This window comes from Heteronotia binoei, chromosome 8 (assembly GCF_032191835.1).
Source record: "Heteronotia binoei isolate CCM8104 ecotype False Entrance Well chromosome 8, APGP_CSIRO_Hbin_v1, whole genome shotgun sequence".
Lineage (NCBI taxonomy): Eukaryota > Metazoa > Chordata > Lepidosauria > Squamata > Gekkonidae > Heteronotia > Heteronotia binoei.
In genome coordinates this window covers 52,476,624-52,490,514 of record NC_083230.1, presented here as the reverse complement: position 1 = coordinate 52,490,514, position 13,891 = coordinate 52,476,624, and positions in this window count along the sequence as shown.

Below are 13,891 nucleotides of genomic sequence, written 5' to 3'. Positions count from 1 at the left end.
GCTAATGAAAAAAGATTCTTCACCAAGAGATTTATTCCATAAAAATTTGTAATCCATTTGTTTAATATGTACTTCTTGTAGACAAACTATATTACATTTCTGTTTTTTAATCCAATGGAAGGTTGCTTTTCTTTTTTGCGGTGAATTAAGTCCATTTACATTCCAAGAAATTAATTTGTAATCCATAATGATTTCTCAATTATTCTGTATCTCCAAACTCTTTATTGTCCTCAAAAAACCTCTCCATGCCTTGAGTATCTATTATTGTCTTTCTCAGTCTTTTATACTCAAAGCTAAGACCTTCAGGTAGAATCCATCTGTATCTTATTCCCTTCTCTCTTAGCTTGTCTGTCAGTTTCTTGAACTGCCTTCTGTCACTGATGACCTTCCTTGGCAACTCCTTCATTATCCTTACTCTGCTTCCCTCCACTACCATTGGGCTCTCAAATTGTTGTCTTAAGATCCTTCCCACCATGTCTCTTGTAGTAAATTTTACTACCACATCCCTTGGTAACTTGTGCTTTCTGGCAAATTCTGAGTTGACCCTGTAAACATAGTCACACAGATGTCCCACCGCTTCAGGGTCATTTCCCATAAACTCAGCAATGATTGTAGCAATGTACTTCTTTAGGTCCTCTTGGTCTTTTTCAGGCACCCCCCTTAGGCGAATCATATTCTCCATTAAGATACAGTATTGCTTTCTCCTGCATCTTCTTAATAGTGGCATCTTGATCCTTGATTTTAACTTCTATCTCCTGTGTCTTCTGTGCTGTTACTTGAGACTCTTTCCTGAGATCATCAATCTCTTTTTTAATCTCTTTCTTGACTTCCTCAGCACTGGAGTTTATTTCTTTCGTTAACTTCTTCTCACTTCCAGTTACTAAGTCTTTCATTGCTTTCACCAGTCTTGCCTCCATAGCATCCAATTGTTCTTGAACTTGCTTGGCCATTTTTCCTTCCCCCACCGAAGCTGCTCTCAGACGTGTAACTCTTGGTTCCAGCTTCTGATCAGACATCACTGTCCCCCCATTGCATAAAATGGGTTCTTAAGTTGACCTCACCAATCCACAGTCTGAAGGCAGAATTCAATAGATTAGAGCATGCCCTTTCCAGCAAGCCCAAAATCGCTGTCTTCTGAGCTTCCTGGATCCAGATATTAATTTTTAAAGTTCCTAATTTTTCCAAAATGGCGGCCACAATATTTCCAAGCCCCCTTTTTAAAAAGTTTTCCTTTCCCCCCTAGGGCTTAATATTTACTTTCAAACAAATAGTCCAAACTGTTTCACCTTTTGGGGATGATTGGTGTTGGTTGTGTAAATTTTTAAAGTCCAGTTCCACTTAATTTTATTTAAAACCTTTGACTTAATTTTATTTAAAACCTTTGGCCGATGTTTCTCTATGGTTTCAGGCTCTAGAGAGGACTCGGAAGCTTACAGATGTCTCTTCTCTCAGTATTTACTTCCTAACTCTCTGGCCGTGAAGCCTCATTCTCAATGGTTGTAGATCCCATGATAATTGTAAAAATGTCACTTCCTGTGTCGTGATGTTATGGCTGGGTTTTTTTTTCAAAGTCACAAGAATTTCAAACAACAGTTATTTTTCTGCACTTTTCTGCTTGCTCTTTACTCCAAAAACTCCACTTTACCCCCTTCCACTTCTCCTTGAATTTGTACTCTTACAGATAGTTCCAGTTCTTAAATCTTTTATTTTAACAGTCTTATTTTAGGCCCGGAGTGATAGATAAAGATCTTTTACCTTAACAAAGTCTATTCTTCTTTATACTGTTCACTTTGCCTTCAGATGTTATTGTAGTTCATAGAAAGCTGGAACCTTGATGAGTTTATGTCAATTTAATGACTCTGGAGATTCTTTGTAGACGATGGAATGCAATTCTTCATCGGGGATTCTTTAAAGTTGGAAAGAAACCCCACTGGGATCTCTCGTCAGCCAAAGTAAGTCCCCTCAAAATTTCCAAGCATGTCTTAGACAGATTCCTTTTCTGGAAAATGTAGGCAGCAGGCGTTAGATTGCCTTTTATGCCCAAAACAAAGATTCCGGTCTGCTCCTCCTTGAAAAAGCAGGTCAGCTCATCATGTTCCAGCCCCAGAAGTCCCACAATGAATTAATTCTGTAAGGCTTTTCACACTCACCCACTGCTCAGTTCATAAAACATACAACAAGGTAGTGCAGATTCTTCGCAATCACTGGCATATGGTGCAGCCAATATTAGGTCAATGTCTGGGGAGGATGGTGGTCCCTATAAAAATCTGAGGGATAGACAACCTAGGGATGCGGCTGCGCCCACCATGTCCACCTTGTCCTTTTCTTCTTCACCGTCTTTTTAAAGGAAAGGTTTCCAAAAGAAAGGGAGACAGAAGATTTAATTGTCAATCTTTCAGATGGAACATTAACTGAAGTTGAATGTAAAGTTTTGAATTTAGGTTTGGGGCTTTTTCCCACCCCAAGATATGACAGCTTTTAAGACATGTATTGATATGTTTAAACTAAAATTGTTAGTTTAAAAAATTTTAAAAAAATTGTTTGGTGATAATACAGAAAAGAAAGGGGAATGTTTTCGGCCACAGTCTACTTTTTACCCGAATGTGTATGACCCCCAACGTTCTTGCCTTTGAGAGAATAGTCCTTCGGGATATAAAAATACTCGAGAGTAGTTCTTCTTACAATTGGAGTAATACGACTAAGGATGATCAGTGATGCGACTCAGCATATAATGAGATTAATTAAGATCATGCTGGATGAGACTATGGGCATTATAACTCAGGATGTGTATATCTTAAGAATTTACATCCTCGAATTCCGGTAATATATATTCTGCCAAAAATACATAAATCGGGCTCCCCACCTCCGGGACGCCCAATTATTTCAGATTCTAATTCAATTTTGGAACCACTATCTAAGTACGTAGATTCCTTCCTCCAGCCTTTTGTGGTTAAAATTAGATCACTTGTTAATGATACAAAACATTTCATTAGTTTGGTTGAAGGTATGCAGATACCAGAAGAGGCAGTTTTAGTTAGCATGGATGTAGTTTCTCTAAACACTAGTATACCACATGAAGATGCACACAGGGTTGTTGAAAAACATATTTTCTCATAGAATTAGTTGAGATTATATTGGAGAAGAACTACTTTAAATATCAGGATGATTTCTTTATACAGACTAGAGGTGTTGCAATGGGTTTGAGTTTTGCTCCAAGCGTCGCTAATCTTTTCATGGCGGATCTGGAAGAAGAATGGCTTTACAATGTTAACAACAACCCTTATTTTGACTGTATCTTATTTTATGTTAGATAAATTGATGATATCTTTTTAATTCTGAGAGGGGAGGACCGTGTAACAGGTTTTATAGAGTGGATTAATACTATCCATCCGCAGATTAAATTTTCTCATCAATATCGTAAAGAGAGGGTGGCATTTTTAGACATGGAAGTGTATAGGCAAACCACAAAGTTGGCGGTTTGTAACTATAGGAAGAGCAGGACATAGTTCCTACATTTTAAATCATTCCATCCAATGCATTTACGTAGAAACCTTCCATACGGTCAGTTTCTTAGACTCCAACAGAACAACCCGGAGTATTCAGATTATAGAAGGAATAGTGAAGAAGGAATAGTGAAGTGAGTTGGCAGTGAGTTGTAAATACAGGGGCTTTCCTGATCAAGTTGTGAAAACAGCCAGACGAAAGGCAGACAGTATCACAAGGGATATATTATTCCAACAGAAAAAAAAGATCAGTAGTTAAAAGACTATCTTGTGGGTTAGATTGCACTCCCCTATCTAATAAAATTCAGAATATTATTATGAGACATTGGCATTTAGTCAGTGAAATCCCAGGATGTGGTGCTCCACCATTCATTGGTCTCAGAAGAACCTGCAATATAAAGGACATTTTGGTCCATTCAGGCATGAATTCAACAGGTCAATCAGTATATACAGGCATTGGCCACCATGCTTGCCAACATTGTTTGGTTTTTAGCCAATCATTAGAAGTGTCGGACCTGAGGGTCCTATTATAAAACTTAATCATGTCTCATCATGTGCCACTCATTCCATCTTGTATCTAATTAAATGTGATTGTGGATTGCGTTACATTGGTAACACAACAAGACAGGTCAGGGTTAGGATCACAGTAGAATAAGAAATAAAAAATTTGATGCTCCTCTTGTCAGTCATTTTTGGAACAAAATGCACACTTTTGATAGTTTTAAGTTTGCTGTCTTGTATAAGTTTGAAAGAGGTAATGAATTTATTGATGTTACAGGAAGAGTGTAAATGGATACACAAGTTAAATACTATATTTCCAGAGGGTTTGAATAACTGGACCTTTCTTGTTTTTTATAATAATATGAGCCTGTACGTTGTCATTACTGTATACATAATTGCATGTTATTGTTTGGTTTTATAATTTTGTAATTTATATGGGGTTATCATATGCATATGAATCTGTAAAGTATATTGTGTAATAGGTCAGAATATTCATGGAATGTGGTATTAGGTCCCTTTAAGGGGACAGACAGGTGTTGGTTGTTTAAGTTTCAAAAACATACCTGCAAGGTACTGGAGCTGCCGTTTAGAGCATTTTTGAGCAATTGACATAAGTGAAGGTTTTGAGGAGACTATGGTCCCTATTAGTGTTATGCAAGAATCTTATATTTGTTATTGAAAGTATTAGGATTTATTTTTGTATTAATTATTAATCATTTAATATTCATCAGATAGCACGTTTTTAGAAAAATTGTGGAATATTCCCTGTTGAAAAAGAATTGGAAATAGGTGGGGCAGAAGTCGACGACCTGTCCAGAGATTTTTAAGCAACATTTGGAAATTCATATTTCATTGATGGAAATTTCAATGAAGAAATCACTACGTGAAGAAGATGTTCTCATGTTGATCTTTTTCCACATGTATCTACTCTAAGGACTTTATTAGGGACATATGTTTCTTTGTGTTTATGGTTAATAATACAATTGTTAGTTAATTGTCACTATAACCTTGTGGTTGTGTTTTTGATTATCTCCACAGTGACTTCTCTCTTAGTTCTACATAGTCTCCAGGTGAGGCCTGGAGTTTTTCTCAGAATCACAGTTGCTCTCCAGGCAGATAGTAGAGATCAGCTCCCCTTGAGGTCGGGGGGTGGGGGGTAGTGAATGCCTTCACTTGGGTGGGTGGGAAGACAGCCAGGCTTGGTGGAGGGGGGTGCACTCAACCAGAGGCCTTTAGTGGTATCTTTCCAGGTTGCTAGGGAATTTTTAAGGGATCACTACAGGCCTCTGAGGAAAAGGCTTTTCCTTCTGGGGAACCACTGTTGCCAATCTCAAGGTGAGGGCTGGAGATCACTCAGAATTACAACCACTATCCAAATAGATGGCAGAGATCAGCTCTCCTTGAGGTGTGGGGGGGAGTGAATGCCTTCACTTGGATGGGTTGGATGACAGCAAGGTTGGGGGGGGGGGAGGCACTTGCCCTGAGGCCTTTAGTGGTACTTTTCCAAGTTGGTGGGAAATTCCTGGAGATTCTGTGGTGGAATTTGAGGAGGACATAAAAGTTAGGGTTTCAGAGTGGGATCTGCCAGACCCAGGTTTCTTCCTGTGGAAGCTGACTGGGTGGTTTTGGACCAGGCATAGACTTCTAGCCTAACCTGCCTCTCAGGGTTGTTGTTCAGATCACATGGGGGGAGAGAAGAATGATGCAAACTTCTTTGGCCCCTCCACTGTAGAAGCTGCAGGGAGGGGGAAGGCAATGGAAAATTGAAGTCAGAGCGGCAGATAAAGAAAAGGAGATAGAGTTGCCAACTCCAGGTTAGGAGTGGGGACTGGAGAGGATGGGGTTTGAGAAGGGATAGGACCTCAGACAGATACAATGCCATTTCCTTCTGGGGAGCACTTAAAAATAACTCAGATTTACAACTGTTCTCTAGATGGGAAGCATTAGCTCCCCTTGAGGTGTGTGTGGGGGATTAATGCCTTTACTTGCTTGGGTGGAAAGACAGCAAGGATGGCAGGCACTCACCCAGAGCCTCCTTATAGAGCCTGTTGTATTTTTCTTCACACTCGGGCCTTACTCCTAGTAGCAAATAAATCACAGGCTGAATTAATCTCAATATTGTTGTCTATAGTGAGACCCACAGTAGCTGCAAATTAGAAATATGAGTTATCTTTAAATATTCACTTGTGGTATACTTGAATATGGTCATATTTTGTATTGTCCAAAATAACAGCGAACTTGGCAATCTCCTTTTCAGAAAGAAAGTATCGTAATTTTGTTAGTCTGGTATCCTATACTACAATTTATGTCAGAAAAAGATATTCTACTTTCTGAATCCTGGTATAGAGATAAGCTTCTATTTTTAATGGTGAAAACTATGTTTATAGGTGCCTGAAGAATAGCAAGATTACAAAATAGCCACTGATGGAGCTAAGTTCCATATTTTTAACCAAACCCCTCTTGAAACTGGCTATGCATGTAGCCGCCACAACCTCCTGTGGCAGTGAATCCCACATGTTAATCACCCTTTGGGAGAAGAAGTACTTCCTTTTATCCGTTCTAAACTGACTGCTCAGCAATTTCATGGAATGCCCACGAGTTCTTGTATTGTGAGAAAGGGAGAAAAGTACTTCTTTCTCTACTTTCTCCATCCCATGCATTATCTTGTAAACCTCTATCATGTCACCCCGCAGTCGACGTTTCTCCAAGCTAAAGAGCCCCAAGCGTTTTAACTTTTTTTCATAGGGAAAGTGTTCCAACCCTTTAATCATTCTAGTTGCCCTTTTCTGGACTTTTTCCAATGCTACAATATCCTTTTTGAGGTGCAGTGACCAGAATTGCACACAGTATTCCAAATGAGACCGTACCATCGATTTATATAGGGGCATTATGAGACTAGCTGATTTGTTTTCAGTTCCCTTCCTAATAATTCCCAGCATGGCATTGACCTTTTTTATTGCAATCACACACTGTCTTGACATTTTCAGTGAGTTATCTACAACGACCCCAAGATCTCTGTCTTGGTCAGTCTCTTCCAGTTCACACCCCATCAACTTGTATTTGTAGCTGGGATTTTTGGCCCCAATGTGCATTACTTTGCACTTGGCCACACTGAACCTCATCTGCCACGTAGACGCCCACTCACCCAGCCTCAACAGATCCCTTTGGAGTGCCTCACAATCCTCTCTGGTTCTTACCATGCTGAACAATTTATTGTCATCTGCAAACTTGGCCACTTCACTGCTCACTCTCAACTCTAAATCATTTATGAACAAGTTAAAAAGCATGGGACCCAGTACTGAGCCTTACGGCACCCCACTGCTTACCGTCTTCCACTGCGAAGATTGCCCATTTATACTCATTCTCTGTTTCCTATTAATTAGCCAGTTTTTGATCCACAAGAGGACTTGACCTTTTACTGCATGACTCTCGAGCTTACTAAGGAACCTTTGATGAGGAACTTTATCAAAAGCTTTCTGGAAGTCAAGGTAAACAACATTTCTTGGGTTCCCTTTGTCCTCATGTTTGTTCACCCCCTCAAAAAACCTGTAGCAGGTTAGTGAGGCAAGATCTTCCCTTACAAAACCCATGCTGAGTCTTCCTCAATATCTTGTGTTCATCAATGTGCCTACCTATTCTGTTCTTGATAATGATTTCTATCAACTTTCCTGGAATTGAAGTCAGACTGAATGGCCTGTAATTTCCTGGATCTCCTCTGGAACCCTTTTTAAAGATGAGGGGGACATTTGCTACCTTCCAGTCCTCAGAAACGGAGGCAGATTTCAATGAAAGATTACATATTTTTGTCAGGAGATCCACAAGTTCACCTTTGAGTTCTTTCAGAACTCTTGGATGTATGCCATCTGGACCTGGTGACTTATCAATTTTTAATTCATCTATCAGTTGTAGAACCTCCTCTCTTGTGACCTCAATCTGACTCAAGTCTTTCAACACTTCTTCCAAAATTAGTGGTTCTGGAGTGGACAAACACTTCTCATTTTCCACAGTGAAGATGGAGGCAAAAAATGCATTCAGCTTCTCAGCCATTTTCATATCCTCCTTCAGTAATCCTTTTGCCCCTTGGACATCCAAGGGCCCCACTGCCTCCCTGGCTGGTTTCCTGCTTCTAATATATTTGAATATTTTTTTATTATTGGTTTTTTGCTGTATGCTCCTCATGGTTTCTTTTTGCCTGCCTGATCACAGTCTTGCATTTGATTTGCCACAGCCTGTGTTCCCCTTTATTAATCTCACTTGGACTAGCTTTCCACTGCTTAAAGGAATCCTTCTTACCTTTTACAGCCTCCATTACTTTGTTTGTTAACCATGCAGGCCTTTTCTTATACCTGGTTGTGCCTTTCTTAACTTGTTGTATATATTTTATCTGAGTTTCTAGGATTGTAGTTTTAAATAGCCTCCAAGCTTCCCCAAGGGTTTTGACTGTATTTACCTTTCCTTTCAGTTTCCTCTTCACATGCCTCCTCATCTCAGAGAATTTTCCCCTTTTAAAGTTAAACATGGTTGTGCTGGTCTTTTGGGGCAACTCCCTATTTATACAAATGGTGAAATCAATAATGTTATGGTCACTGCTCCCAAGCAGTGTAATCACTTTTACATCTCTTGCCAGGTCTACTTAGGACCAAATTCAGGATCGCCCCACCCCTGGTAGGTTTTGTGACCATCTGCTCCATAGCACAGTCATTGAAAGCATCTAGAAACTTGCTTGGGTAGAAAGACAGCAAGGATGTAAACTGTTGAATTTTTAAAAAGAGCATGAGACTGCTTGTATGGAAACCTCACCTTTTCTGGGGGAGGGAGGATTTGGTAACCCAATATTCAGGCATTTCACCAGTTCTCAGAAATGTTTTTTTAAATGTCAGCAAGAATGTATTAATTAAAAATACAATTACTGATATTGCTTGTAGTCTTTTTTGTATGTTTTGTTTGTATTTGTTTCTGGAAGGACTGAAAAAAATAGTTCCATGTAATCAAAGCTGTCAAAGAAAGCTGATGTGTGATGGTGTCATAACTTTGCTCAAAGCTTACACAATTTACAAAGGTATTTATATTATTTTTTATTTCAGAACATTTAAGACAATGCCAGAAGAGCATAGTATAATCATATGACATCTAACAGTAAGCACATGCTAAACATCTGAGGAACAGGATGGAGCTGTTTAGAAAGTATAGGAAATACATATGAATGCCCTTGTTTGTATTAGCCAGAAGAAGCATTCAATTGATTTTACTACATACCATCGAAAATAGCAGGTGTGGACTCATTAGAGAGTGAGTGGGGGGTAGTTGTCAGAAAGGGGTAGTTAGAATCAAGATGCATAAGTAACTGGACTATAAGTATACCTGAGCTTAGATTAAAACATTTGTTAAGACCTGTGAATGGCAGCTAATCAGCATACAAATACAAGAGCTAACAAACATTTGTGCAAACTAAGTTTAAGTCCCATAGCACTTTCTAAGACAGGGGTGCTGAACTTATTTGTTACGAGGGCTGAATCTGACTTTATGGGGATGGGCCATGCATATCATAATAAGCAGGGCTTTTTTATAGCAGGAATTCCTTTGCATATTAGGCTACACTCCCCTGATGTAGCCAATCCTCCTGGAGCTTATAGTAGGCCTGTAAGAAGAGCTCTGTAAGCTCTTGGAGGATTGGCTACATCAGGGAGGTGTAGCCTAATATGCAAATGAGTTCCTGCTACAAAAAAAGCACTGAGTAATGCAGTGCCAGATTAAACCCTGTGGAGGCCCCAAGGCAGTCAAAATCTTGGGGGGGGGGGGGGCTTGCAAATTATCTCAGAGTCTGAGTGCCTGCTCCACCTCCCACAGCCCCACTGCAGCCTGCAGGCACCTTCTCAAAAGCCCCTTTAACAAGCTGTAGGGGAGAGGCAGAGAGAGGCAATCTTGGCAACAATGCCAGCAGCAGCCACACCAAACAAGTTGGGCAAAGAGCCACTCAGTTGCTGGCTGCATATGCAGGCTGGGAGGATTGCAAGCAGGGGGGGGGGACTGTGGGGCATGGGGGCCCAGAGGTTAGTGCCTACGTGGCTTAATTGTTCATCCAGCTCTGAAGTAATGCCAGGTAGAGGAGATACAAACTTTAAAAAGGATGCAAACACAATTAAAGGAATTATTAAATACAAGTATACATAAAATGTTTTGTTTAAAATGGAAAACTAGGGGAATAGTGAGATTTGGCAATGCAATTTTAAAAATAAAACATCAATAAAAAGCACAAGGATCACAGCAGAAACTAAAAATATAGACCAAAAATGTAAAATGCTCTGTGTTTAGGAAAACATGAAATGGCTGGCCATTGCAAGCTTCTCCCCATGTCCTCACGGGTACTCAGATTGACTCTTCAGTGTAATATTGCCCTTTGGCTGTGGGTTTCCAGGTTGGGGTACTCACTAGGCACCAGTTCTCAAGTCCATTCAGCAGAGACATGCGGGCTCAAATCATCAATCCTTTATTTGCAAGGTGACACAACTTCAGCAAGGAACAGCTTCTAACTGGCCATACAAACTCTGAAAGGCGAAATTGAGCTCCACTCCATTAAAATACATTGCAGCAAAAAGCTGCAAGGAAAGTCTACTCCACATTTTCTTTGCAGTTTTGCAAGCCCAGAATTGTTTCCTGCTTCAGCCTGCCAAGACTAGGAAGAAGGAGCTGAGAACTTTGGCAGCCTTGGAGCTTCAAAGGGTGAGGACAGGATGGGGGAAGAGGGGAAAAGAGTCCTGTGAGCCTGATTAAAGCCCTGTGTGGGCCAGTTCTGTCCCGCAGATCCGGCATTTCACACCCCTGTTCTAAGACTAACAAAGTTCGATTCTGGGTATAAGTGAGAACTGAGTGACTTAGCATGCCCACTTTCTCAGATATATTGAAAAATATTTTCTTAAGTGTATGTGTGTGTGGGGGGGAGATTAGTTGCCAGGAAGGGCTAATTAGAGTCAAGATGCGTAAGTACATTTAAAATCTATCTACATTTAAAATTGTAATAATACAGTTGGTAAGGTCTGTGGCAGTAAATAGCATACAAATAATTAGAGAGTTAACAACAGATTTGAGAACCAAGTTTGAGTTCAGTGGTACCTTAAAGACCAGCAAAATTTAATTCTGGGTATAAGTGAGAACTGAGTGACAATTTGTGTAGTGAGATAAGAATCTGATATCTCTTTTAAGCTCTGGGGGTTCCATTGTCCTGAGTGTTATAATAAGTTGTGATTCAGCAATCTTCCATTCCAGTCTGTTCCTGAAATTCCTTTGCAGCAAAACAGGTACTTTGAGGTCCCCCACTGAGTGCCTTGGGAGGTTGAAATGTTCTTCTACAGGCTTTTGTGATTCTTGATGTCAGATTTGTGTCTATTTATCCTTTGGCCTAAGGTTTGATCTGTTTGCCCTAAATAGAGAACTGAAGGGTACTGTTTGAAGTCAATGGCACATACAATGTTAGATAAGCAAATGAATAAGCCTGAGATGTAATTAAATATACAATATATAAATACATTAATATAATATATATATATAAATATAATATATTATATAAATATAAAATAAATTATATAAAATAATTAAAGGTAATAATAATTAAAGGGACAGTGTGCTATAAAGATAAGTCAAATTAAAAAAAAACCCATCCAAGCACCATGTCAATATGACTGCAACATTCAAATGTACTAATGTATTTTGTACATTGTTACATATGATACAAAATGTATTCTCAAAATGTCTCAAACTTCAAATAAATTAGCAAATATGTTGACGACTCTCAACACGTCTCTGTATGTCTCCATGAGTTTATAATGATGCAAAAGGTTCAATGTAGCATAGCAGTCTGATGGTGGACTAGTTCTCCACACCATTTCCAGAAATCTTCTTCAAGAACCATGTGATACTACTTATTAAAGTCTTCTGGAGTTGTTGATTAGAATCCATTATGGATAGCTAAGTATGTTTAGATCCTATTTATGAAACTGGTTTATCTACATATAGATATGGGGAGAAGTTCCAGTCTGCTGCAACGACAACAGACTAACCCATTGGTTCACATCAGTATTGTTGATGATAAAATCATAGTGGATTATAATCAATGACTCCTGAAGACTTTAATAAGTAGCATCATATGGTTCTTGAAGATTTCTAGAAATGGTTTGGAGAACTATCCCACCATCAGACTGCTATGCTACACTGTACCTTTTACATCTTTATAGACTCATAGAGACATACAGAGATGTGTTGAGAGTCATCATATTTGTTAATTTATTTGATGTTTGAAACATTTTGAGAATATATTTTGTATCATATCTAAATATTATTAATTCACCAGTATTCTGTACATTTTGAATGTTGCAGTTATATTCACATAATGTTTGGGTGGTTTTAAAAATATTTTTAGATGTATGTGGCAGCAAGCACTGGTACCAGTGTCCATATTCAAATTAGGTTGTATTATTGTGAGTGAGGAGTTTTTAGATGGGGGCAGGGGGGCTCTCAGATCACAAGAAAATGTTTGTCTCCCCCAGGACCTGTAAAAGAGAACTGTCATTATCCAATAGAGGTTGTAAGTAGCTGGTGATGTGCTGAACTGTTTTAAGTAGAGAGCTGTATGTGACCACAAGTGTTTTTGGTCAAAATCAATTCAGAAAAACCAAAGTTTGTTTATTTTTTTATTGAATACCTAAATTCAGTTATGTTTAACACTTTATGCCCTGCTTTACCTGTATTTTTTCTTTATGTGTCCCTTTAAATTGTGAACTTTTTCTAGAAGTTCCATATTTCTTCTACACTGTGTATTGATCTCAGTCTCTCCTACAGTAATCCATGCAAGCATCCTTTTTTCATCATTAATGTGTAATACCAAAAACCAGAGTTCATACATCTAAAATATGTGCCTACTTCTATTTGAAAAATTCATTTTAAAAGTCAAAGGTGGAATGTTCTGCAGTCTCAATTCCCTTGAGATCATTTGTTCTCTGTACGGTACTTTGACAAGGGTACACTATGCCAAGTAAATCCAATTTCCTCTCTTCTAATGTTCCTCTAAATGGTTATAATTTTCTGTTCACGTCTTTGTTATTGATTCAGTTCCAAAAACATCTTTGAAGGCAGCATGGGTCTTTATATATTAAGGCTTTCTTCTGTAATAAAAGGGTGGGGAGGGCGAATGGCCCACTGTTTCACTCCACATCTCCAAAATGTATTTCCTTCTTTTGATTGTTTCAGGCTTGGCTCTTTGCTGTAATGTTAGCAGCAATACTACACAGTACTATTGCTGTGGGAGCCTGTAAGGCTGCCTAGTGTCTGGAACAAAAACACATTTTGCCATCCCCCACCCCCCAGTGCTATCAACAAATACTACTTTTTTATAGGAATGGGAGCTATTTACTTATAAAGGAAGAAAGCAAAGCTCTCTTGATTGGGCTAGGAGCTTAAGTTTTTGGAGACCCATAGTAAGATATCGTCCTCTGCCTCATGCATGGCTATGCAGTAGACACCAAACAAAACAATAAAGCAACTGTGTAGCCAAAACAAATCACTTAGTATCTTAAACAAGTTTACTTGAAAATCATTCTATATAAAAGTGTCCTATGCAGTTCAAAGTGCCAAAAAGCACCACATAAATAGTTTCGAAGTCCAAAAACTTGTAAAAAACCACTAAGGTGTGGTCAAACCAAGGCTGTTTCAAACAAGAACGGAACAGTGGAAATGTGTTCAGAGGATGCCTGTGACATGGAGTACCGCAACACTCCTTCTCCCTCCTCTCCACCTTCTGAAATACGAAAATAAGCGTGTAGAAGCTCTCAACACATTTGTCGATTGGCTTGCTGCAGGTTTCCAACAACTGCCCGAGGGCAGTTCCAACTTTTTCA